At 45.0% G+C, this 27,190-nt stretch overlaps 1 protein-coding gene across 2 annotated transcripts in view; it reads right to left on the reverse strand.

Moving 5' to 3' along the window:
- Positions 1 to 27,190, reverse strand: part of LOC132395348 (5'-AMP-activated protein kinase subunit gamma-2) — a 526,748-nt gene that overhangs the window by 269,307 nt on the left and 230,251 nt on the right. The gene's annotated exons all lie outside the window — the stretch shown is intronic.

A 27,190-nucleotide genomic window follows, 5' to 3' on the forward strand; every position in this document is an offset into this window, starting at 1 on the left:
TAATTGAATCTACATCTACCACTTAGGCTGGCAGCTTGTTCTACACTCTTTACCATTGTCTGAAGAGGGCCTCCTTAAATATTTCACTTTTCATTTTTAACCTATGACCTCTAGTCTAGTCTTACCCACCACAGCATGGGTGGTTGACAAGTTCGTGGCCTAAGGTAGGAAATGAGTTATTAACTTCAAACTTTCTACCATAATCAGTCAAAGAGTTGAACTGCATGTGCATGTAATGACTGCTGTATAACTCACCTCCTTCTACCTTGGGCCACGAACTTATCAACCACCCATGCTGTGGACACTTTCTGGAGGTCCAAGATCCATATGCTCCATGACTGCTGGACTAAGTGTGTAAATGTAGAAGGGGCCTATGTTGAAACATAAATGTGCTAGATTTTCCAAAATTGACTCCTTCTACCTTAGGCCACAAACTTATCAATCACCCCTTGTACAATGACCGATACATCTTTGGACTGTGGGATGAAACTGCAACACCCATGGGAAACCCATGCGTTCACAGGGAGGGTGTAAAAACTCCGAACAGCACCGGAATTGAACTCTGATGCCCCAAGCAGTAGTGGCATCGCGCTAACTGCTGTGTTATCACGGTGCCCCGTCACTCCTGAGGCTGGTACTTACTCATCAGAACTTGCTCACTGAAAATTAAAAACAGAGATTGCTTCAAAAGGCCAGCTTCAGTGGAAAGTTAAGCTTTCTGCTTAAAGGTATGAAATATTTCCCTTGATGTGAAACATTAGCTGCTTCTCTTCCCTCAGTTGCTGTCTCTCCCCACTGAATCTCCTGTTTCCAGATGCTGCAGTTCCTTGATTTTCATTTGCTCCCTGACGCTGAGGAGTCACCAGGACTCGAAGGCAGCACTGTGGACCTCAGCATAGCCTTGGTCTAAAGAGCAGAGATCTAGAGATACGTTATGTGTGACTGGCCTTGTTATCAGTACGACACTTCCCATGTGTGTGGTCAAGACGCCCTACCAAATCTTGAATTTAACAGGGCAGAGGAGAAACACTGCTATGCTGGAGTTCCACATGACACAAAGAAAGATGGCCATGGCTATAAAGGTCAGCCATCACAGCCCTGGAATGACACTACAGGGGTCTCTCAGAGCAGAGTCCTAGGCCCAATCATCTTGAGCTGCTTCAACAATGATCTTCCTGCTGTCATTAAGTCAGGGCGATGATACTCGCTGATGACTGAACAATGTCTGCAAACCTTCATAAAGTGAAGTAAACTCAGCCAGCTCCATTACAAGCATACTCCTCCTACCACTGGGGACATCTCCAAAAGGTAGTGCTTCAAGAAGGTAGCTTCCATCATGCAGGACCTTCACCATCCGGGACATATCCTCTACTCAACACTACCATCAGGGAGGAGGTACAGAGGCCTGAAGATGCACACTGAACTTTTTAGAAACAGCTTCTTGCCCTATGCCATCAGATTCCAGAACGGTTCATGACCCATGAACACTACCTCACTATTCTTCCTTTGTGCTATTATAACTTCAGCAATTTTTATATCTTGTACTATACTGCTGCCACAAAACAACAAATAAGTCAGTGATAATAAACCGGATTTTGAATCTGAACATATCACTCAACCCTGGTGTCCATTAGCACTTCACTGCCAGGAACTAACCAACTCCAACCATCACTGACTTCTGGGTCAATGAAGCCCTTCTATCAACGTCAAGGTGCTGACGCTCACCGGGATCAGTGGCAAAAACAGAACAGCCATGAGAGCAGACTAGAGATCAAATGTCAAGGTTAAAGTCAAAGTAAACGTATTGTCAAGGAATGTATATGTTATTTATGTATATTACTAAATCTAGGTGACACAGCCTCAAGATTTAGGGGAGTAGATTTAGGATGGAGATGAGGAGGAACTGCTTTTACCAGAGAGTGGTGAATCTGTGGAATTCTCTGCCCAGTGAAGCAGTGAAGCTGCCTCAATAAATATATTTCAGACAAGGTTGGATAGATTTTTACATAACAGGGGAATTAAGGGTTATGGGGAAAAGGCAGGTAAGTGGAGATGAGTCCATGGCCAGATCTTATTGAATGGCGGGGTAGGCTCAATGGGCCGGAGGGCCTACTCCTGCTCCTATTTCTTGGATTCCTAGGAAAGCACGCATACTGTATGTTACCATGAGAGCCTCAACATTCATTTTCTTGCAGGCATTTACAGGAAAATAAAGAAATATGATAGAATGAACAATACATAAAGAGGGAGCGTCAAACAATCAAGGTGCAGAAGAAGACAAATTGTGTAAATAAGAATACTACTGAGAACATCTTGTTTCCTATTCCTAGTTGGGTGGCGGGGTGGAGATACATCTCTACTAAAGGAGGTGTAAGGTGCTCCTTCCCTCCAGTAGCCCGCAGGTCACCCTCGGGCAAGGTGCAGCACCTGCTTAGCCCCCCTCCCCCCGATCAGGGTCAAATAAAGCCATAGGAGCGGGTGGTGGATGGTCGTATGAACAGTTGGTGCGTATCAGAAGTCCTGGTTATGTGACCACTGACGCCAGGCAGCCAATCTCTGAAGAGAATTGGGGTCACCGGTCTTGTAAAGACATTGACCAGAAGAAGGCAATGGCAAACCACTTCGGTAGAAAAACTTCCCAAGAACTGTAATAATCATGGATAAGACCTTGATCACCCATGTCATGCAGCATGGTGACTGAGAACGTGAGTTATAAACTCATGTGTTGTAGATACCACAACCACATCCACCATCTGCAAGGCACATCAGGCATCAGATGGAAGACGTTCAATTTGCCTGGAGAGTACGGCTCCGATAACACTTAGAAAGTTATACACCATCCAGGAAAAAGCAGCCCATGTTATTGGTCCCCCATCTACCAACTAAATATTCTGTTCTTCCATCACTGAAACACAGTGGTAAACTTAGAACCATAACACTTCATTCTCCGTTCCATTGGTTTCCTCAATATAATGAAATAATTTGTACAGTCAGCCTGCAAGACAAATTATTTCAGCATATGTCAGTGCATGTGACAAAAATAAACTAATTTAACTTGTGGTCTAACGAGTCTCCAAAAAAAATCAGAGCCAATGTCAGCAGGCCTGAGTCTGAGTCTGTGAGGGGAATCAGAGCCCAGTGTCAGCAGGCCTGAGCCTGAGTCTGTGAGGGGAATCAGAGCCCAGTGTCAGCAGGCTTGAGTCTGAGTCTGTGCGGGGAATCAGAGCCCAGTGTCAGCAGGCCTGAGTCTGAGTCTGTGAGGGGAATCAGAGCCCAGTGTCAGCAGGCCTGAGTCTGAGTCTGTGAGGGAAATCAGAGCCCAGTGTCAGCAGGCCTGAGTCTGAGTCTGTGAGGGGAATCAGAGCCCAGTGTCAGCAGGCCTGAGTCTGAGTCTGTGAGGGGAAATCAGAGCCCAGTGTCAGCAGGCCTGAGTCTGAGTCTGTGAGGGGAAATCAGAGCCCAGTGTCAGCAGGCCTGAGTCTGAGTCTGTGCGGGGAATCAGAGCCCAGTGTCAGCAGGCCTGAGTCTGAGTGGGGAATCAGAGCCCAGTGTCAGCAGGCCTGAGTCTGAGTCTGTGAGGGAAATCAGAGACAGTGTCACCAGGCCTGAGCCTGTGAGGGGAAATCAAAGCCCAGTGTCAGCAGGCCTGAGCCTGAGTCTGTGAGGGAAATCAGAGACAGTGTCACCAGGCCTGAGTCTGAGTCTGTGAGGGGAATCAGAGCCCAGTGTCAGCAGGCCTGAGTCTGAGTCTGTGAGGGAAATCAGAGCCCAGTGTCAGCAGGCCTGAGACTGAGTCTGTGCGGGGAATCAGAGCCCAGTGTCAGCAGGCCTGAGTCTGAGTCTGTGAGGGAAATCAGAGCCCAGTGTCAGCAGGCCTGAGTCTGAGTCTGTGAGGGGAAATCAGAGCCCAGTGACAGCAGGCCTGAGTCTGAGTCTGTGTGGGGAATCAGAACCCAGTGTCAGCAGGCCTGAGCCTGCGTCTGTGAGGGAAATCAGAGCCAGTGTCAGCAGGCCTGAGTCTGAGTCTGTGAGGGGAATCAGAGCCCAGTGTCAGCAGGCCTGAGTCTGAGTCTGTGTGGGAAATCAGAGCCCAGTGTCAGCAGGCCTGAGTCTGAGTCTGTGAGGGAAATCAGAGCCCAGTGTCAGCAGGCCTGAGTCTGAGTCTGTGAGGGGAAATCAGAGCCCAGTGACAGCAGGCCTGAGTCTGAGTCTGTGTGGGGAATCAGAACCCAGTGTCAGCAGGCCTGAGCCTGCGTCTGTGAGGGAAATCAGAGCCAGTGTCAGCAGGCCTGAGTCTGAGTCTGTGAGGGGAATCAGAGCCCAGTGTCAGCAGGCCTGAGTCTGAGTCTGTGTGGGAAATCAGAGCCCAGTGTCAGCAGGCCTGAGTCTGAGTCTGTGTGGGGAATCAGAGCCCAGTGTCAGCAGGCCTGAGCCTGTGAGGGGAAATCAAAGCCCAGTGTCAGCAGGCCTGAGCCTGAGTCTGTGAGGGAAATCAGAGACAGTGTCACCAGGCCTGAGTCTGAGTCTGTGAGGGGAATCAGAGCCCAGTGTCAGCAGGCCTGAGTCTGAGTCTGTGAGGGAAATCAGAGCCCAGTGTCAGCAGGCCTGAGACTGAGTCTGTGCGGGGAATCAGAGCCCAGTGTCAGCAGGCCTGAGTCTGAGTCTGTGAGGGAAATCAGAGCCCAGTGACAGCAGGCCTGAGTCTGAGTCTGTGTGGGGAATCAGAACCCAGTGTCAGCAGGCCTGAGTCTGAGTCTGTGTGGGAAATCAGAGCCCAGTGTCAGCAGGCCTGAGTCTGAGTCTGTGAGGGAAATCAGAGCCCAGTGTCAGCAGGCCTGAGTCTGAGTCTGTGCGGGGAATCAGAGCCCAGTGTCAGCAGGCCTGAGTCTGAGTCTGTGAGGGAAATCAGAGCCCAGTGTCAGCAGGCCTGAGTCTGAGTCTGTGAGGGGAAATCAGAGCCCAGTGACAGCAGGCCTGAGTCTGAGTCTGTGTGGGGAATCAGAACCCAGTGTCAGCAGGCCTGAGTCTGAGTCTGTGCGGGGAATCAGAGCCCAGTGTCAGCAGGCCTGAGTCTGAGTCTGTGAGGGAAATCAGAGCCCAGTGTCAGCAGGCCTGAGTCTGAGTCTGTGAGGGGAAATCAGAGCCCAGTGACAGCAGGCCTGAGTCTGAGTCTGTGTGGGGAATCAGAACCCAGTGTCAGCAGGCCTGAGCCTGCGTCTGTGAGGGAAATCAGAGCCAGTGTCAGCAGGCCTGAGTCTGAGTCTGTGAGGGGAATCAGAGCCCAGTGTCAGCAGGCCTGAGTCTGAGTCTGTGTGGGAAATCAGAGCCCAGTGTCAGCAGGCCTGAGTCTGAGTCTGTGAGGGAAATCAGAGCCCAGTGTCAGCAGGCCTGAGCAAGTCTGTGAGGGGAATCAGAGCCCAGTGTCAGCAGGCCTGAGCGAGTCTGTGAGGGAAATCAGAGCCCAGTGTCAGCAGGCCTGAGTCTGAGTCTGTGTGGGGAATCAGAACCCAGTGTCAGCAGGCCTGAGTCTGAGTCTGTGAGGGAAATCAGAGCCCAGTATCAGCAGGCCTGACTCTGAGTCTGTGAGGGAAATCAGAGCCCAGTGTCAGCAGGCCTGAGTCTGAGTCTGTGAGGGGAAATCAGAGCCCAGTGTCAGCAGGCCTGAGTCTGAGTCTGTGCGGGGAATCAGAGCCCAGTGTCAGCAGGCCTGAGTCTGAGTCTGTGAGGGAAATCCGAGCCCAGTGTCAGCAGGCCTGACTCTGAGTCTGTGAGGGAAATCAGAGCCCAGTGTTAGCAGGCCTGAGCCTGCGTCTGTGTGGGGAATCAAAGCCCAGTGTCAGCAGGCCTGAGTCTGAGTCTGTGAGGGGAATCAGAGCCCAGTGTCAGCAGGCCTGAGCCTGAGTCTGTGAGGGGAAATCAGAGCCCAGTGTCAGCAGGCCTGAGTCTGAGTCTGTGAGAGAAATCAGAGCCCAGTGTCAGCAGGCCTGAGCCTGAGTCTGTGAGGGGAAATCAGAGCCCAGTGTCAGCAGGCCTGAGTCTGAGTCTGTGAGGGAAATCAGAGACAGTGTCAGCAGGCCTGAGTCTGAGTCTGTGAGGGGAATCAGAGCCCAGTGTCAGCAGGCCTGAGTCTGAGTCTGCTGGAATCACGGACTGAAGAAGATGGCCTGTCCTGGGATTAAAGGACTGTTTATGTGTGTGGGTGGGAGGGAGGAAAGAGGCTTGTTTTGCTGTTGTTATTTTGTTGCTTGTTGTATTCTGTGTTGTTCTGCTGAACATTGTGGACATGCTATGTTGGAGCTGGAATGTGCGGTTACAACTGCAGGCTGTCCCAGCACATCCTCTGGTGTGTTAGTTATTAACCAAATGACATTTTTCACAACATTTCCATGTGATAAATAAATCACACATACACGTGCGTGCGAATGGTCATCAGTGGACTGCTGAGAACTGCTTGTTCTTGCCGATAACACCATGCAGCATCAATTTAGAGGACACAACACTCAGGGCCTTGGGCTATATATATATATTTTTTCTGACTATATAGTTACTTGCTACCTTATATGTGACTTGCGTACCTTGTGCTGTGTGTGACTGTTGGTTCTGTGTTTTGCCTCTTGGCCCCAGAGGAACGCTGTTTCATTTGGCTGTATGCATGAGTATTCACGTACGCTTGAGTACCAAGAAGCTATTCCCCTTTCGCCTTTCCTCAGCATTAAGTGGCAAGACAGAATCCCTGACACTAAGCTACTTATCAAAGCAAGCCTGCCCAGTATCTACATCATCCTGATGCAGTCCCAGTTACGCTGGGCAGGCCACGTAGCTTTTATACCAGATCATCGGCTGCCTGCTTTACTGCAAACTACAGAAAGAAGAGCATTCCCGAGGAGGCCAACGGAAATGGTACAAAGACCCCCGGAAAACTTCACTTTGGCATCAACACAGACACATGGGAACGTACGTCCCAGGATCAGTTTGAAAGGCGCTCCTCCCTCCGTAAGGGTGCAGTGACTCAGGGCAGGAAGGACAATCGCAGAGAGGCGTAGGGTCGCCAGGAAAAGCCGAGCCAGCGACCTCCCCCAAACCAACGTGACTGCCATCTTTTGTCCACACTGCCAAAGAACTAACTTACCTACTGATCGATAGAGATACAGTGCAGAATAGTTCCTTCTGGCCCTTCCAGCCAAACCACCCAACAATCCTTTGATGTAATTCTAGCCTAGAACAGTTTACAATGACTAATGAATCCAGCAAACAGTAAGTCTTTCTGTGTGAGGAAACCAGAACACCCGGAGGGAACCCACGTGGTCATGGGGAGAACGTACAAACTCCTTACAGGCAGTGGCGGGAATTGAACCCAGGTCAGTAAAGTATTATGCTAACCACTACACTACCTTGTCACGCTGTGGAGAGCCCCATAGGGTGGATTAGCCTTTCCAGCCATCTGTATACCCACAGACCAGTCCAGCCTATACAAAGTACATATAACCAGAGTGGTTCGAATCCATAAGACAGTGGAGCAGAATTAGGCCATTCAGCCCATCGAGTCTGCTCCACTCAATATTCAGGCTGAGACCTTTCATCAGTAGAGTCTTGACCCAAGACGTCGACTGTTGATTCATTTCAGTAGTTGCAGCCTGACCTGCTGAGTTCATCCCTTTGTGAAAGCTCTGTTCCTTTCTCTGATGGCATTTCCATTCCTTCATCCACATTGGTCTCCATTTCCCTCCAGACCACATCCCTTTCCCAGGAACCTCTCTTGTTCTCTCCACCCTATGTTCTCTCCATTCCTCCTCACTTCTCTAAGTTAAAACATACCTGATTCCAAGTTTTTCTCAGTCTCATTGATACATCTTCAATGCATTCGCACTGTTTCTCTCCCCAAAGACACTGCATCACACAGTATCTTCTTGATTTATCCGGTCTTGATACAGTAGATAGCAAACACCTTTCCCCAGGGTGGAAGTTCATTAAGTTACAACAGATACTCAATTCAAATCAATTAAAGTCTAATTGTCATTCAACCATACCTGACTACGCATGAATAGAGCCAAACAAAATAGTGTCACTTCAGGGCCAAGGTGCAAATACAATACCAACAGCACAAAGCACATATGAATATGAAAGTAGAATATAGAAATGGCTAATACGAGAGGGAATAACTTTAAGATATGGTGGGATATGGACAAAAGTATAGGGGTGATGTCAGAGTGGTGGGTGCATGGTAGGGGTGGCGGTAGAAGCAGACACATCAGGGACTTCTAAGAGACTCTTAGATAAACACATGGATGAACATAAAATGAAAAGCCATGCACGAGGTAAGCATTAGATTGATCTTGCAGTAGGTTAAAAGGTTGACACAATAACATGGGCCAAATGGGCTATACCATGCTGTACTGTTCTATATGCTCATAGGCATTTTGTGCATGCTTCATTATTCATTTTGGAGAGGCGGGTGTTGTAGCAGTTAATACAGACACACACACACACACACACACACACACCGATTCCACTATGTACGGTACATTTTCAACCCTTTCACACGTTGCATTTCTCAGTGGAAAGACCCATCCACACAATTATATCATACTGTGCTTTTTCAGTTCCTCAAGATCACGCTGACCATCAAACACCACTCACGCCAATCGCACTTCATCCTCCTGACTTACACATCAACTTCCTTCAGTGATCCTGATTGAGAAGTTGCTGAACCTGGGCCTCTGTACCTCCATCTGCAATTGGATCCTCTACTTCCTAACCAGAAGACCACAAGCTGTGCGGATTGGTGATAACATATCCTCCTCGCTGACGATCAACACCTCAGGGGTGTGAGCTTAGCCCACTGCTCTACTCGCTGTATACACATGACGTTTGCACATTAGACTGTTTCATGAGAATGGACCCTTTTCTTTTTTGGTTTCTTTACTAACCATATAGTCAAATCAAGAATTATAAAGCTCAATCGTTTAATCGCATATTGTGTACAGTTTGTTATTTCACTACTGATTTGTAACAGGGGATCACATCGTGCAGCATCCACCCAAATGAGATTTCTTAAGTTTGGCCAGGCGGGGGGGCTGTCATCCCCTATATTAAGTTGCTAGCCGAACTGAGAGTTACATATTCAATAAATGTAATTGATTTAATTTTTTTTATTATTATTATTTTATTTATTCTTTTTTTCTCTCTCTGCTAGACTAGGTATTGCATTGAACTGCTGCTGCTAAGATAATAAATTTCACGTCACACGCCGGTGATAATAAACCTGATTCTGATTCTGATCCTATCTCTCACCTCACTGCCCCAGACAATGTGTGTTCACAAGTTAACCTTCCAACACAACCAGATGATGTAGAAGGAAACCAAAGCACACAGAGAAAGCCTATGTGGTTACGGGGACAACGCAAACCCTATGTCACTGGAACTGAGGTGTAGAAAGTTTGCCAGCTGCACTATGATATGGAGCTGAGTTCATAGAGTCACCGTGCATGGAAACTGAATGACCTTTCAGTTCAACTTACCCATGCTACTGAGCTGCCCAGTGAGTTAGTCGCATCTGCCTGGGCTCAAATTTCTGTCGTTCAAATTCATAAAGATAAAAACTATTACACATAAAAAGCAGGAGGAACTCCTGGTAGAAGGTCTTTGCCTGAAACGTTGACTTTTTATTCCTCTACATGGTTGCTGCCTGACCTGCTGACGTCCACCAGCATTTACCTGTGTTTGTGTTTCTAAAAATTAAATATCTGATTCTGGAAATCTGAAGTGAAAAAAGAAAATGCTGGAAGAATTGCAGGTTTAAAAACACCTATAAAAAGATAAATGGTAACATTTTGAACCTGTGACATCTTCAAAGGTTCATTTATTATCAAACTAAACTCCTCTGAAATTCTTCAGTTCTAGGAGTGGCCATGAAACTACACAAGAAAAGAAAGGCAGCATGATTATCAACCCCCAAAATCCCACCACCCCGCAGGAAAAACAAAAACGGAACAGGCACATCTGTCCCCAAATCCCTCCTCCTGCACAGAAAATATTATTCTAATCTAACACCCTATTAGAATCTGACTGTTTTGGTGGGGGAGATAATTTTAAGGTGATTGGAGAGAAGTATAAGGGGTATTTTAGAGGTACTTGGAGGAAGAGAGAGGCCAGACTGCGCAGGCACGTGACGTCCGCCAGTTGAGCGCGAACAGTTTAAAAGAAGGCAGCCATATCCAGCAGGCAGCGTTGGGAGTGGGCAGTGGAGTGAGAGGCAGCAGAAGGAAAGGGCTTTGGCTCAACTGGCTTCGGTGGTAACAGGAAGTGGTGAGGCAGTTGTTGATTGCAAAAGGAGGTAGTATGTGTGTGAGGCCAGTTTTCTGTGGTTGGTGTCAGATGTGGGAGGTCCTGGAGTCTCCCAGCGTCTCGGACGACAACATCCGCACCCGGTGCATTGAGATGCAACTCCTAAGGGACCATGTTAGGGAACTGGAGCTGCAGCTCAATGACCTTTATCTGGTCAGGGAGAGTGAGGAGGTGATAGAGAGGAGTCACAGACAGGTGGTCACTCCGGGGCCACGGGGGACAGAGAAATGGGTCACAGGCAGGAGAGGGAAGGGGAAGAGTCAGGTACTAGAGAGTACCCCTGTGGCTGTACCCCTTGACAATAAGTACTCCTGTTTGAGTACTGTTGGGGGGGACAGCCTACCGGGGGGAAGCGACAGTGGCCATGCCTCTGGCACAGAGTCTGGCCCTGTGGCTCAGAAGAGTAAGGAAAGGAAGAGGAAGGCTGTAGTGATAGGGGACTCTATAGTCAGGGGTTCTGACTGGCGATTCTGTGGACGCAGAAAAGAAACTTAGATGATTGTTTGCCTCCCAGGTGCCAGGGTCCGGGATGTTTCTGATCTCGTCCAAGATATCCTGTGGTGGGAAGGAGAACAGCCAGAGGTCGTGGTACATATTGGTAACAATGACATAGGTAGGAAAAGGGAAGAGGTCCTGAAAGAAGATTACAGGGAGTTTGGAAGGAAGTTGAAAAGCAGGACCTCGAAGGTAGTAATCTTGGGATTACTGCCTGTGCCACGCGACAGTGAGAATAGGAATAGAATGAGGTGGAGGATAAATGTGTAGCTGAGGGATTGGAGCAGGGGGCAGGGATTCAGATTTCTGGATCATTGGGTCCTCTTTTGGGGCAGGTGTGACCTGTACAAAAAGGACGGGTTGCACTTGAATCCCAGGGGGACCAATATTCTGGTGGGCAAGTTTGATAGAGCTGTTGGGGAGGGTTTAAACTAGTTTGGCAGGGGGGTGGGAATCAGAAAGTGAGTGCAGGGATTAAGGCAGAAGGACAAGGGCATGATGCTAAGAGTTCGGAGTTGATGAGGAAGGACAGGCAGGGGACAGAACATAATTGTAGCCAGTTAAAGGGCTTAAAATGTCTCTACTTCAATGCCACGAGTATTAGGAACAAGGAGGATGAACTTAGAGCATGGATTAGAAAGTGGAACTATGATGTTGTGGCCGTTACTGAAACTTGGTTGGAGGAAGGGCAGGATTGGATGATGCAGGTCCTGGGGTTCAGGTGTTTTAAAAGGAAAAGGATGGGAGGTAGAAAAGGGGTGACAGTGGCATTGCTAGTCAGGGATAGTATCACGGCTATAGAAAGGGAGGACACTGCAGAAGGAGTGTCCACGGAGTCAGTCTGGGTGGAAGTCAGAAATAGGAAGGGATCAATCACTGTGCTGGGAGTAGTCTGTAGGCCCCCAAATAGCCGTTAGAACACCGAGGAGCAGATAAGCAGGCAGATTTTAGAATGGAGCAGGAAATACAGGGTAGTAGTTATGGGTGATTTCAACTTCCCTCATATTGACCGGCACCTCCTGAGTGCAAGGGGGGTAGATGGGGCTGAATTTGTCAGGTGTGTTCAAGAAGGATTCCTGACACAGTACATGGACCGGCCGACCAGAGGAGAGGCTATACTGGATCTAGTTCTGGGTAATGAACCTGGTCAGGTCACAGACCTCTTGGTGGGGGAGCATTTTGGTGAGAGTGACCACAACTCCCTTAGCTTCAGCATAGCTATGGAAAGTGCCTAACTGCAGAAGGGCTAACTTAGAAGAGATGAGGCAGGAACGAGCCAGAGTAAATTGGAAACAGATGTTCAAAGGGGAGAGCACAGATGTAATGTGAGAGAAGTTTAGGGACCACTTGAGCTGGCTTCAGGATAGGTTTGTCCCTCTGAGGCAAGAAAAAAATGGTTGGGAAAGGGAACCGTGGCTGAGGAAACATGTGAGGCAACTCATCAAGAGGAAAAAGGAAGCATATGTTAGATATAAGAAGCAGGAAGTAGGAGGGGCTTATGAGAAATATAGGGTAGCCAGGAAGGAGCTAAAGAAAGGACTTAGGAGAGCTCGAAGGGGGCATGAGAAGGCCTTGGCATGTAGGATTAAGGAGAACCCCAAGGTGTTCTATGTGTATGTGAAAAACAGGAGGATGACGAGAACGAAGGTGGGAACGCTAAAGGATAAAGAGGGCAACATGTGCCTGGAGGTGGAGGAGGTTGGGGAGGTCCTAAATGAATATTTTGCTTCAGTATTCACTAGTGAAAATGATCTTGATCAGGATGAGGTGGAAGTAGAGTCGGCCTGTGTGCTGGACAATGTGGAGATTAAGGAAGAAGCGCTGGATCTTCTTAAAAACATGAAGATTGATAAATCCCCAGGCCCGGATAAGATACACCCCAAGTTGTTGTGGGAATTGAGAGAAGAGATCACAGGAGCATTAGCCATGATCTTTGAATCCTCTTTGGCTGCAGGGGAAGTGCTGGAGGACTGGAAAATGGCAAATGTACTTCCCCTGTTTAAAAAAGGTAATAGGGAGAAACCTGGGAACTATAGACTGGTGAGTCTTACGTCAGTGGTATGCAAACTACTCGAAAGTATTCTTAAGGATAGGATCTATGAGCATTTGGAGAAGTACAGTCTACTCATGGATAGTTAACATGGCTTTGTGAAGGGAAGATCGTGCCTCACGAGCCTGATTGAGTTTTTTGAAGAGGTAACAAAAGAAATTGATGAGGGTAGGGCAGTGGATGTGGTCTACATGGACTTTAGCAAAGCATTTAACAAGGTCGCTCATGAGAGACTCATCCAGAAAGTCATGAGGCATGGGATAAGTGGAAACTTGGCTGTTTGGATAAAAAATTGGCTTAAAGAAAGAAAGCAGAGGGTAGTTGTGGAAGGAAAGTATTCTGCCTGGAGGTCGGTGACTAGTGGAGTGCTGCAGGGATCTGACCTGGGACCCCTGCTATTTGTGATTTTTATAAATGACCTGGATGTAGAGGTGGAAGGATGGGCGAGTAAGTTTGCAGATGACACGAAGATTGGAGGAGTTGTGGATGGAGCTGTAGGTTGTCGAAGGTTACAAGAGGATATAGACAGGCTGCAGAGTTGGGCAGAAAAATGGCAGATATAGTTCAATCCGGACAAGTGTGAGGTGATGCATTTTGGAAGGACAAACCAGAAGACTGAGTAAGGATTAATGGTCAATTACTTAAGAATGTGGATGAACAAAGGGACCTTGGGGTTCAAATCCATACATCCCTCAAGGTCACTGCACAGGTTGATAGGGTAGTTAAGAAGGCCTATGGGATGCTAGGCTTCATTAACAGGGGGATTGAGTTCAAGAGTTGACAGGTCATGTTGCAACTCTACAAATCTCTGGTGAGACTGCACTTAAGAGTATTGTGTTCAGTTCTGGTCACCTCATTATAGGAAAGATGTGGAAGCAATGGAGAGGGTGCAGAGGAGATTTACCAGGATGTTGCCTGGTTTGGAGAACAAGTCGTATGAAGCAAGGTTAGCAGAGCTGGGACTTTTCTCTTTGGAGTGTAGAAGAATGAGAGGGGACTTGATAGAGGCCTACAAGATTATGAGAATAGATAGGGTGGATAGTCAGTACCTGTTTCCCAGGGCACCAATAGCAAATACCAGAGGGCATATGTAAAAAATTAAGGGAGGGAAGTTTAGGGGAGACATCAGGGGTAAGTTTTTTACACAGAGGGTTGTGAGTGCCTGGAATGACTCGCCCGGGATGGTGGTGGAGGCTATAACATTAGGGGTACTTAAGAGCCTCTTGGACAGGCACATGGATGAAAGAAAAATGGAGGGTTATGGGGTAGTGTGGGTTTAGTACTTTTTTAAAGGATTATATGGGTCAGCACAACATGGAGGGCTGAAGGGCCTGTACTGTGCTGTAGTGTTCTATGGTTCATTCAAAATCAGAACTGGAATCAGGTTTAATATCAATGGCATATTTGTGAAATTTGCTGTTATGCAACAGCAGTACATTGCAATACAAAATAATAAAAACTGTAAATTACAGTAAGAAGTATATATATATATTTTAATTGTTAAATCAAGTAAATAGTGCAAAAACAGAGACAAAAAAAATTAGTGAGGCAGTGTTGATGCGTTCATTGCCCATTCGGAAATCTGATGGCAGAGGGGAAAAAGCTGTTCCTGAATCACTGAGGGTGTGTCTTCAGGCTCCTGTATCTACTCCCTGATGGCAGCAGTGACAAATAGCAGTGATTGCAAAAACAAGCTCAAGTGCATGCAAAAATAAAAATGCAAAGCCAGAAGCCTTTTGTTTTTGCATTTAGGGAGGAAGTGAAGATGTCTTGTGGCTTTGGAAACTTCCTCTTCCCTTAAATCGTCAATACAGCATTATGTTTGATGTTGGTGTGTACAGCTGGCTCCCTGGCTTAGGTGCAACCCCTCTTCTCGCATTATTTGCCCCTGTAGGTAGGTTCTTTATGTGGCAAGTGCTGGGCTGTTTCATGAGCTGTCAAGTCCGATGATTCAGTTTCCTCCAGTCGCTCCAAGCCTCGCCAACCCATTCAACAGAGAGTGGTGACACAATGCTGAGGTTTCTGGCTGTATCCACAGTGCTGAGCTGATGCAAATGTCACCCGGGAGCATTTAAACTCAAGTAGCTAATACATGTAGATAAAAAGTTTGTACATGCAGAACAAAAAAAAAAGTGTATTAAATTATGAAGGGGACAGAGAGGGTCAATGAGCACATATTTTTTGCAGGGTCAGGGAATTAAGAACCAGGGGGTGAAGGTTTAGGTCGGAGGGGCAACAGGAACCTGAGGGGAAACTTTTTCACCCAGAGGGTGGCAGTATATGAAATGAACTGCCAGAGGAAGTGGTTAAGGCAGGCACATTGACAACTTTTCCAAGGTACATGGACAGGTACATGGAGTGGAATGGTTGAGAGGGACATGGACCAAATGCAGGCAAACTGGACAAGATTACAGGGGAATCTTGATTGGCACAGTGGGTCAGGCAGTGTCCACTGGGGAAAGGAACTGTCAACACTTTAGGCCCAAACTCTGCATCGAGGTGTGTTTCTAGTCTTCACTGACTCTGGCTCTGGGGACCCCATTTACCCCCACAGAATAGCTATGTAAGTTTTCACCCTGAGGCATTTCCTAGTGCTGATAGATAATTAAGCAAAAAAAAGACAGAAGTTTTGCAACAGAGACATTTACTTTGTGCCACGTGAGACAAGACAATTTATTTCTCTGAAACGCTGAAGTTTTGGCTGTGGTTCAGTGAGTGGCTCTCACAATTATGAGTCACATTGTGGTTCCAAGTCCTCTCCAGAAACCAGAGCTCAACAGCTGGGCTGTCTGTCCTAGGCAAGTACAGAGAAACCACAGCATTGTCAGAGGAGCGCCTAATGCCTGGTAACCTTATTAAACAGACACAGTCATTGAGCACTGCAGCACAGAAACAGGCCCTTTGGCCCATCTAGTTTGCTGTGGCCTGGCTTTCTGCCCAGTTCCATCTGCCCGTACCTATATCATAGGCCTCCACACTGCTCTCATCCGTGTACCTATCCAAACTTCCATACAGTCCTAAAGTCATAGAAAACTACAACACAGAAACAGGCCCTTCGGCCCATCTAGTCTGTGCCACACCATTAATCCGCCTATTCGCATCAACCTGCACCCAGTCCATAGCCCTCCACCCCCCTCCCATCCATGTGCCTATCCAAATTTCTTTTAAATGTTGAAAACGTACCCCTATCCACCACTTGCGCTGGCTGCTTGTTCTATACTCTCACTGCCCTCTGAGTTAGGCAGTTCTTCCTCATGTTCCTCTTAAACAATTCACCTTTCACTCTTAACCCATGACCTCTAGCTCCAGTCTCATCCAAGCTCAATGGAAAAAGTTTGTTTGCATTTACTCTATCTAGATCCTTCATAATTTTGTAGGTTCTATCAAATCGCCCCCTTGATCTAGGGGAAATAAAGTCTTAGCCTACTCATCCTTTCCCTATAATTCAGGTCCTCAAATCCCACCAACATCCTTGCAAATTTTCTCTCTCAATCTTATTTATACCTTTCCTGTAAGTAGCTGACTAAGTCTGTACACAGTTCTCCACATTAGGTTTCACCAAGTGGCGAAAGCTCTCTTTACAACCCTATCTAGCTCTGATGCCACTTCTTGGCATGCAACGCACATGAAATGCTGATGCTGCCTGACCCTCTGAGTTCCTCCAGCGTTTTGTGTGTGTTGCTTTGGATTTCCCGCATCTGCAGATTTTCTCGCGTTCGTGAATTGGATTTAATATTGGCTTAGTGAGAGAAGCCGGAGAGTGGTAGTAGATGGTTGTCTGTCTGACTGGAGGCCTGTGACTGGCGGTGTGCTGCAGGGATCAGTGCTAGGTCTGTTAATCTTTGCCATGTATATCAATGATCTGGATGATGATGTCTTGTCTTATCCATACTGCACCAACTGCCGCCACTGGCTATAAATGTGCAGGAGCAGTGTGTGGTTAAGTGCCTTGCTCAAGGACACAAACACTGCCTCGGCTGAGGCTCAAACTAATGAACTTCAGATTGCTAGCCCAAAGCCTTAACCACTTGTCCACGTACCCACGTAAACTGTATCAGCACATTTATGAATGACACCAGAGTTCTGGGTATAGTGGACAGTGAGGGAGGCTGTTAAAGCTTGCAGAAGGGGTATGGAGGGCTATGGTCCAGGTCTGGATCAATGTTACTAGGTAGAATAACAGTTCGGCATGGACAAGATGTATTAAAGAGCCTGTTTCTGCGCTGTAGTGCTCTATGTAGGCTCAACAAGTAGGCAATTAGAAAGATAAAGCCTTAATTGCAAAGGACCCTGGTGAGACCACATTGGGTGCATTGCTTAAAGGTGTGTTCTCTCTATCTGAGGAAACACATATTTGCAATAGGAGAACTACAGCAGATGTTCACCATGGCAGGATGCGGTTTGTCCTGCGAGCAGAGATAAAGTAGACATGGCCTTCAATACCATAGTTCCAAATAAACTCATCTCCAAACTCCTTGACCTGGGACACAACACCTCCCTAAGCAACTGGATCTTTGACTTTCTGGTCAACAGACCACATGCAATTGAATAATTCTGAGCCCACACATCCTAAAGATTCACTAGGTTAGAATCAGGGATACAAGACTTCAGCTATGTAGAGCAAGTTATTAAAAATTTAAAAATTCATTAAAATTTATTAAAAAATTGGAAGACCCTCACTTGGAACCAAGAATATTATTGGGGGAAGTTTAATATTATATTGATAGGGTAAAACAAGTAAATGCCTCTCGTCCGTGGCCCAAGGACATTAAGGATCTACTATATAACCCTGACCAAGCAGAGAAAAATTCTTTACCACAAAGAACATCAGTAATCCATTTGAGACTTTGAACATCTTAATATTCTAAAATGCTCATTTTAGCTAAAGCAAGTCCAGATATAACCTTAGAAAGGAGTTCCACATTGGCTTCTAACTGATGTAATGAATCTATCAGAGAGCCCTGTTCCCCGGGGAACAGCAATTTTCTCAGTTACAATAACAGGCAGGAGCCAAATGCTACATTGATCCCCCAGAGGAATGGACCAGCAATGATTATATGATAAATCACTGGAAAGGCTTCAGGTCTTCATTAGGCAGTATACACAACTGCAGATCCCCTATCTTCAGAGATAAGATGATGGCATGGGTATCACTGCTTGTGACTTGTTTTAATTACAAATTGTTAATTGGCACATTGTTTGCAAGAGAGAAGCAATGTTGGATGATACCAGTCTCAATTAGGGCAAATTGCTCCATTAAGCCATTTGTCACCTCATATTTTAAACATCTTAAACTCTGCTCTCTGAAACTGTAAAATCACACATGGGCTTCATCCAGGAATGCCTCCAAAACACACAATTTCCTTCAGCTCAGAGCACTACACACAGAAATAGGCCCTATGCCTCATCTAGACCACGCCAGCCCAATCTTCTCCCATCTACCTGCAGCTAGATGATAGGCCTTCATTCCTCTCTCATCCATGTAATAATCCAAACTCCTCTTAAATGTTACAATTGAACTCTCACCTACCACTTCCGCTGGAAGCTCATTCCAACTTGCACCCCCCCCCCCTCAGATTCCCCTTAAATATTCCACCTTTCATCCTAATCTATGACTTTTAGTTCTAGTCTTACCTAACCTGAGGTCAAAAAGTATTTATCCTATCTATGCCCCTCATAATTCTGTATACCTCTATAAGATCTCCCCACATCCTCCTATGCTCCTGTGAATAAAGTCCTAACCTATTCAACCTTCCCCAATAACTCAGATGAAATGTGCTGAAGTTAGCCATGTAATCAGAGTCAAGACTAGACGATTCAAGTCAAAATTCTCAGACAGAGTGAGGTGACTGGAATTAATAAAACAGCTAACTTTTTTTCAAATTCCTTTCCATCCAGATTTTTTGCAAAGCTTTGAAATGAGGAAAGGGTTTTAATTTAGAGACCAGGGAAGGCTGTAAAAATACCCCAAATGGAATCTGATGTGACATGTAGGTCCTCTTCTTTTTAGATTGCTGCTCAGCACATTGGATAGACAGAACTTCTGATACTCCAGAGCTTTGCTTCTATTTCCAGACCAGCTACCAAATCCACAAGGGGTTTAAATATGAAAAGAACGTCAAAGTTAAAAAGGTTTCTTGTTGGTAGTTTAGGATTTTGGGAAGACCATAAGACATTGGGACAAAATTAGGTCTGCTCTGCCATTGAATCATAGCAGATTTTTTATCCCTCTCAACCCCATCCTCCAATCTTCTACCTGTAACTATTACCAATCAAGAACCTATCAACCTCTACTTTAAATATACTCAATGACTTAGCCTCCCGAGGCAATGGATTCCACAGATTCATTACCCTCTGGCTAAAGAAATTCCTCTTCATCTCTATTCTAAAGGGTTGTCCTTCTATTCTGAGGCTGTGTCCTCAGATCCGCACTATAGGAAACATCTTCTCCATGTCCATTTTACCTAGGCCTTTCAATATTTGATAGGTTTCAATGAGATCTCCCCTCATTCTTCTAAATTCCAGGAAGTACAGGCCCAGAGCCATCAAATGCTCCTCATATGCTGACCCTTTCATTCCCAGGATCATTCTCATAAGCAAACACCAGGAAATCTACAGATGCAGGAAATTCAAACAACACACACAAAATGCTGGCAGAACACAGCAGGCCAAGCAGCATCTATAAGGAGAAGCACTGTCGACGTTTCAGGCCGAGACCCGAAGGGTCATTTTGTGTGTATCATTCTCATAAACCTCCTTTGGACCTTCTACAATGACAACACATCCTTTCTTAGATAAGGGGCCCGGAATTTCTCACAATACTCCAAGTGTAGGATGAGGAAGAAGAGTGGAACTTTATCAGTGGAGGGAGGGAAGGGGGACAGAATGATCTGAGATGTTTAGGGTGTATCAGAGGAGGCACCCCCACTATCAACTCGGAGGACCTCCTCATGTCTATTTTGTGTGAAAAGAAGATGGGTGGGGGATTCCCATGAGACTTCAAAAGGAATGGGTGCCCTTCCAACCCCTACCAGTGCTCTATGGACTGAGATAATCTTATCCGTGCAGTCCAGCACAGAGTACAGTCGGCCCTCCTTATCTGCAGTTTCTGCGTGCGCGGATTCAACCAACCGCGGATCAGGAAAACCCGTTAGTTCTCTCTCCAGCAATCGTTGTTTGAGCATGTACAGACTATTTTTTCTTGTCATTTTCCCCTAAACAATACAGTATAACAACTATTTACATAACATGTACATTGTATTACGTATTATAAGTAATCTAGAGATGATTTAAAAGTGCAGGCAGTCCCCAGGTTATGAACGAGTTCCATTCCTGAGTCCGTCTTTAAGTCAGATTTGAAGTTGAAACAGGTACATCCGGTATTATGTAGCCTCAGTTTAGTCAAACATTTTTCTTAGTATATAGTACATATTTTACCTTTCTATGCATATAAAACACTTAAGAAATATGTATTTCAATAATTAAACCACTGCATTGCTTAGTAATAATTGTAGCTTTCATCGGGGCAGGGTCTTTCAAATGCTCCATTAAAATTGTTCCTATCATTGACCGACTGTAGTCTATTGCTTTTCCAATGACCGATGGCGTTTCACCTCTTTCCGATCGCTTTATTACTTCCACTTTATTTTCAATTGTGATCGTGATTTTTTTTGTGAACAGAAACACTGCGGGTTCAGAGCTGCACCAGGTCCTAAAGACCACCGCACTGAAACAGGTTAAATAAGGGACTTGAGCATCCACGTTTACTGGTATTCAGGGGGGGTCCTGGAACCAATCCCCTGCAGATAAGGAGGACCGAATGTATGTAGCAATTCCAGGAACACGTTACAAAAGAACCTAAAAACAATTGGTACAATGCTTTTGTTTTTGTGTTAACTTGCTTCTTTGAAGGTACTTAGGTTAAATGAGTGTTCCAGATGATATATTTAAGTAGGGATTTCAAATCCACAAACTTCAGATTATGGATTTGAACGCAGATGAATGGCCTTAGCCCAAAACATCAACTGCTTATCTCTTTCCATAGATGCAGCCTGACCTGCTGAGTTCCTTCAACATTTTGTGTTGGTTACTCTGGACTTTCAGCATCTCTTGCATTCACAACCTTTGGAGCTTTTATTTCATTTTTAGTTTCTTTAAAGACACCGCACAGTTCTGGCCCAATGAGCTAGAACTCTGCCCAAATACACCCATATGACCAATTAACTACTATACCAGACGCCTTCAGGATGTAGGAGGGAAAAGGAGCAGGTGGAGAAAACCCATGTGGTCACGGGGAGAAAGTGCAAACTCCTCACAGACAGCAGTGAGATTGAACCAGGGTCACATTTGCTGTAACAGCGTTACGCTAACCGCTGGTCTGCCACACTGCCTTGACCCATGCTGCTGTGCCGCCTCAAAATGCTACACTACCGTGTGGCCCCAGCTTGTTGGAAGAACTTATAACCATTTAACAAGTACAGCATGGAAACAGGCCATCTTGGCCCTTCTAGTCCGTGCCGAACGCTTACTCTCAACTAGTCACATCGACCTGCACTCAGCCCATAACCCTCCATTCCTTTCCTGTCTATATACCTATCCAATTTTTTTTTTATGACAATATCAAACCTGCCTCTACCACTTCTACTGGAAGCTTGTTCCACACAGCTACCACTCTCTGAGTAAAGAAGTTCCCCTTCGTGTTACCCCTAAACTTTTGCCCCTTAACTCTCAACTCATGTCCTCTTGCTTGAATCTTCCCTACTCTCAATGGAAAAAGCCTATCCACGTCAACTCTATCTATCCCCCTCATAATTTTAAATACCTTTATCAAGTCCCCCCCTCCTCGCTCCAAAGAATAAAGACTTAACTTGTTCAACCTTTCCCTGTAACTTAGTTGCTGAAACACAAGTAACATTCTAGTAAAGCTTCTCTGTACTCTCTCTGTTTTGTTGACATCTTTCCTATAATTCAGTGGCCAGAACTGTAAACAATACTCCAAATTTGGCCTTATCAATGCCTTGTACAATTTTAACATTACATCCCAATTCCTATACTCAAAGCTCTGATTTATAAAGGCCAGCATACCAAAAGCTTTCTTCACCACCCTATCCACATGAGATTCCACCTTCAGGGAACTATGCACCATTATTCCTAGATCACTCACTCTGTTCTACTGCATTCTTCAATGACCTACCATTTACCATATATGTCCTATTTTGATTATTCCTATCAAAATGTAGCACCTCACACTTATCAGCATTAAACTCCATCTGCCATCTTTCAGCCCACTCTTCTAACTGGCCTAAATCTCTCTGCAAGCTTTGAAAACCTACTTCATTATCCACAACGCCACCTATCTTAGTATCATCTGCATACTTACTAATCCAATTTACCACCCCATCATCCAGATCATTAATGTAAATGACAAACAACATTGAACCCAGTACAGATCCCTGAGGCACACCACTAGTCACTCACCTCCAATCTGACAAACAGTTATCCACCACTACTCTCTGGCATCTCCCATCCAGCCACTGTTGAATCCATTTTACTACTTCAATATTAATACCTAACAATTTAAACTTCCTAACTAACCTTCCATGTGGAACCTTGTCAAAGGCCTTACTGAAGTCCATATAGACAATATCCACTGCTTTATCCTCGTCAACTTTCCTCGTAACCTCTTCAAAAAATTCAATAAGATTTGTCGAGCATGACCTTCCACGCACAAATCCATGTTGACTGCTCCTAATCAGACCCTGTCTATCCAGATAATTATATATACCATTTCTAAGAATACTTTCCATTAATTTACCCACCACTGACATCAAACTTACAGGCCTATAATTGCTAGGTTTACTATTAGAACCCTTTTTAAACAATGGAACAACATGAGCAATACGCCAATCCTCCGGCACCATCCCCGTTTCTAATGACATTTGAAATATTTCTGTCAGAGCCCCTGCTATTTCTACACCAACTTCCCTCAAGGTCCTAGGGAATATCCTGTCAGGACCCGAAGAGTTATCCACTTTTATATTCCTTAAAAGCGCCAGTACTTCCTCCTCTTCAATCGTCACAGTTTTGATAACTACCCTACTTGCTTCCCTTACCTTACACAATTCAATATCCTTCTACTTAGTGAATACTGGAGAAAAGAAATTGTTCAAAATCTCCACCATCTCTTTTGGCTCCACACATAGCTCTCCACTCTGATTCTCTAAGGGACCAATCTTATCCCTCACTATCCCTTTGCTATTAATATAACTGTAGAAACCCTTCGGATTTATTTTCACCTTACTTACCAAAGCAACCTCGTATCTTCTTTTAGCTTTTCTAATTTCTTTCTTAAGATTCTTTTTACATTCTCTATATTCCTCGAGCACCTCATTTACTCCATGCTGCCTATATTTATTGTAGATCTCTCTTTATCTGAACCAAGTTTCCAATATTCCTTGAAAACCATGGCTCTCTCAAACTTTTAACCTTTCCTTTCAACCTAACAGGAACATAAAGATTCTGTACCCTCAAAATTTCACCTTTAAATGGCCGCCATTTCTCTATTAGATCCTTCCCATAAAACAAATTGTCCCAATCCACTCCTTCTAAATCCTCTCGCATCTCCTCAAAGTTAGCCTTCCTCCAATCAAAAATCTCAACCCTGGGTCCAGTCCTATCCTTCTCCATAATTACTTCATAATAACTTCAGTGCGGCCAAAAGGGGTATTGTGTCAGGAAAAATAAATCCATCAAGGTCTACTAATAAAATGAATGCCTCATAGGAGGACAACATCTTCAGGTACCTATTGGCATGCATCAGGAATCGGGAAGAGTCTAATCTTGGGGAAAAACGGGCAAACGAGTCACCTCAAAGCCCAGTTCACCTTGGGAATCAGCTATTCTCTTGATCGTACCTTCATCAATTAGGCCAAAGCTGACTTTCAACTTAGTTCCCTTTACCGCCGTGATTCTATAAACAAGTTCCTTCAAAAACAGCAAGGTACAAAAAAAAATTGCAACAATGCTCTGTTACAAAGTGAACAACACTTTTCTCAGATATGAGTGTGAAATAAATGGGAGTGGGAGATGTAAATAAGTTTGAAAGGGTACAGAGAAAATTAACAAGGACGCTGCCAGGTCTGGAGGACCTGAGTTATAAGGAAAGATTGAATAGATTAGGACTTTAATCCTTGGAATATAGAAGATTAAGGGGAGATTGATAGAGGTATACAGAATAATAATTTACTCCTCATAATTATGGGCCGGCTGGTGGTATAGTGGCATCAGCACTGGACTTCAAAGTGGATAGTCCTGAGTTCGGATCCAGCTGGTTCCCGGTCTGTACCTGCGTGGAAGGAAGGCTTGGCAATCTACTCCTGTATCTTGGCACGAAAACCCCATGGACAACTGCACTATCTATAGGGTGGCATGACTTGACAACAACTCAAAGGCACTCAAATGCAAGCAGGTTCTTCTCACTGAGGTTGGGTGGGACTACAACCAGAGGTCAGGTGAAAGGTGAGAAGTTTAAGGGGAACATGAGAGGAAACTTCTTCACTCAGAGGGTTGTGAGAGTGTGGAATGAACTGCCAACACAAGTGGTGCATGCAAAGCTCCATTTCAATGCTTTTCAAAGAAATATTTGGGTAGGTACATGGATGATAGGGGTATGGAGGGCCCAGAGCAGGTCAATGGGAGTAAACAGTTTAAATGGTTCAGCATGGACTAGATGGGCCAAAGGGTGTTTCTATGCTGTACTTTCCTATGACCCTAAATACTAAAGATTACAAACCAGTTGGGTAGTTACTCTGTTCTTCACTTGTCAAAGGAACATTAGTTGATTACATCTCGGTCAAATCCTTATTCCATACTTTAAATAAAAAGCACAAGTATTTTTTCTTTGTTTTCCATAGTATCATCAAGATTTATTCACACACACGCACACGCGCACTTGGAACATTGTGTTATTGTGTTCAGTTCTGATCGTCTTATTATAGGAAGGATGTGGAGGCTTTGGAGAGGGTGCAGAGATTTACAGGATGGATTAAAGAGCATGGATAGGTTTATACGTTAAGCAAGCTGGGTCTTTTCTCTGGAATGAAGGAAGATGAGATGTGACTTGATAGAGGTGTACAAGATGATACGAGGCATAGATCCAGCGGATAGCCAGAAACTTATTCCCAGGACAGAGACGGCTAATACAAGAGGACATAATTTTAAGGTGATTGGAGGGAAGTATAGAAAGGATGTCTGAGATAGTTGTTTTTACACAGAGTGGTGGTGTGTGGAACCACCAAGGTAGTGGTAGGGGCAGCTACATAAGAGACCTACAGTACAAGAGACTCTTAGGTAGGCACCTTAGATAGAAAAATAGGAGGGCTACGGAGGAGGGAAAGGTTAGATTGACCTTAGAGTAGCTTAAAAGGTCGGTATAACATTGTGGTGTTTCTTTGTTCAATGTTTATATACTATACAATGTATATACACACGTGGTCTCGGGAAGAACATAGGAACTCCTTAAGGTTAGCAGCTGGAATGAAACCCAGGTTGCTGGTGCTGTAACAGCGTTATGCTAACCACCACACCATCACGCAATCCCTGTTGTACGTTGGCTGCTGGACAAGGTGGGTATGTTATTGTGCTGCTGGAATGTGTGGTGACACTTGCCGGTGTCCCCAAGCACATCCTCGGATTGCACTGGTTATTAACACAAACAACAGACTTCACTGTATGTTTCAAGGTGTACGTGTTTAATAGATAAACCTAAATTTAACCTCAGTTTCCCTCAACACTGAATGGATTGTTCTCTTTAAAACAGAGAAGATCATTAAAGTAGTTCAAAAGAGTTTGAGTGAACAATGCAGAAAACTAATTTGGACAGTGAATTCCTACTTGATCATAGAGACTGAAATGGCAAGAGAAGAAGAAAGTACGATAATTTTTAAAAGGAATCGGGAACTATTCTTGAACAATAATCACAGGGCTTTAGGGATAGATCACTGGTTTCACTAAAGCCCTGTGAATATTGTTCAAGAATTTTTCCTGATCCCTTTTAAAAATGACAGTACTGATTGCTGTGCTTGAATCAGAGAATCTCATTGGTCTCACTTTCTCTACCAATGCCTATGTGCAACAAGGAGTGGACAGCAGTTGCTAAAAAATGGTAATAGTAGATTGGGGTAGGATTGGTATTGCCTGATTTTAACATTAAAAAGCAAGTGAGAATAAATGATGACTTCTCAGTGTATACAGGTGAAATGACAGCTGTTCTATTAGCTTTGCAGTGGGCGGTGGAATTATGACCGAGGACAGTTGTAGTATTGACTGATTCAAGCACAACAATCAGGAGTCTAACAGATTTGCGTTCAGAGGCAAGATCAGACATTACGTATGAGATAATACAAAGCTTATTTAGAATTAAATGATGGTACTCTGTGTATGTTTTATGCAGATTCCTGCACATGTTGGAGGGAACGAGCAAGTGAATAAATTAGCAAAGGAGGCAACTAGACAAGCAGAAGTAGACAAATAAATTACAGTAACGAAGAAATGAAAGATGTGAAATCAAACAACTGTGGAGAAAACAAGGAGATAAAGACAGAACAGGAAGACATCTTTATAATATCCAGAAAGTAGTGGAATGTTTGAGGAATGCAGGAAGAGCAGGAGGGAGAAGGTGATAATATAGAGATTAAGGTTTAAACACACAGAGTTAAATGGTACATTGTTTTTCATGAAGAAACACACAAAAAAATTATTTATTGAGATACAGCATGGAGTAAGCCTTTCCACCCTGCTGAGCCACATCACCCAGCAACCCCCGATTTAGTCCTGGCTTAATCATGGGACAATTTACAATGAGCAATTAACCTACAAACCAGTATGTCTTTGGACTGTGGGAGGGATCTGAAGCATCCAGAGGAAACCCAAACAGTCACGGGGAGAACGTACAAACTCCTTACAGGCAGTGGCAGGAATTAACGGTGTCACTGGTACTGTAAAGTGTTGGGCTAACCACTATGCTACCGTGCCACCCCACAGTAATGGAAGGTGTGAGTATTGTAATCGGCAAGAAACGGTTGAGCACGCATCGGTGAGGAGTCCAAGATATAATCAAGAGAGGGGGTGGTTGACTTTAAAGTTTTCACAGAATAAAATACAATTTAACATTAACGATAGTTTGCAAAAAGGATCTCAAGATCACTATTTTAGTGCTGTTCCTTAAAAACACAAGTCTTTTGTATAGAAGTTGATACTAACATAAAACACATAGGATTTAGATATCCTGACCCACACTCCAGT

This window comes from Hypanus sabinus, chromosome 6 (genome assembly GCF_030144855.1).
Source record: "Hypanus sabinus isolate sHypSab1 chromosome 6, sHypSab1.hap1, whole genome shotgun sequence".
Taxonomy (NCBI): Eukaryota; Metazoa; Chordata; class Chondrichthyes; order Myliobatiformes; family Dasyatidae; genus Hypanus; species Hypanus sabinus.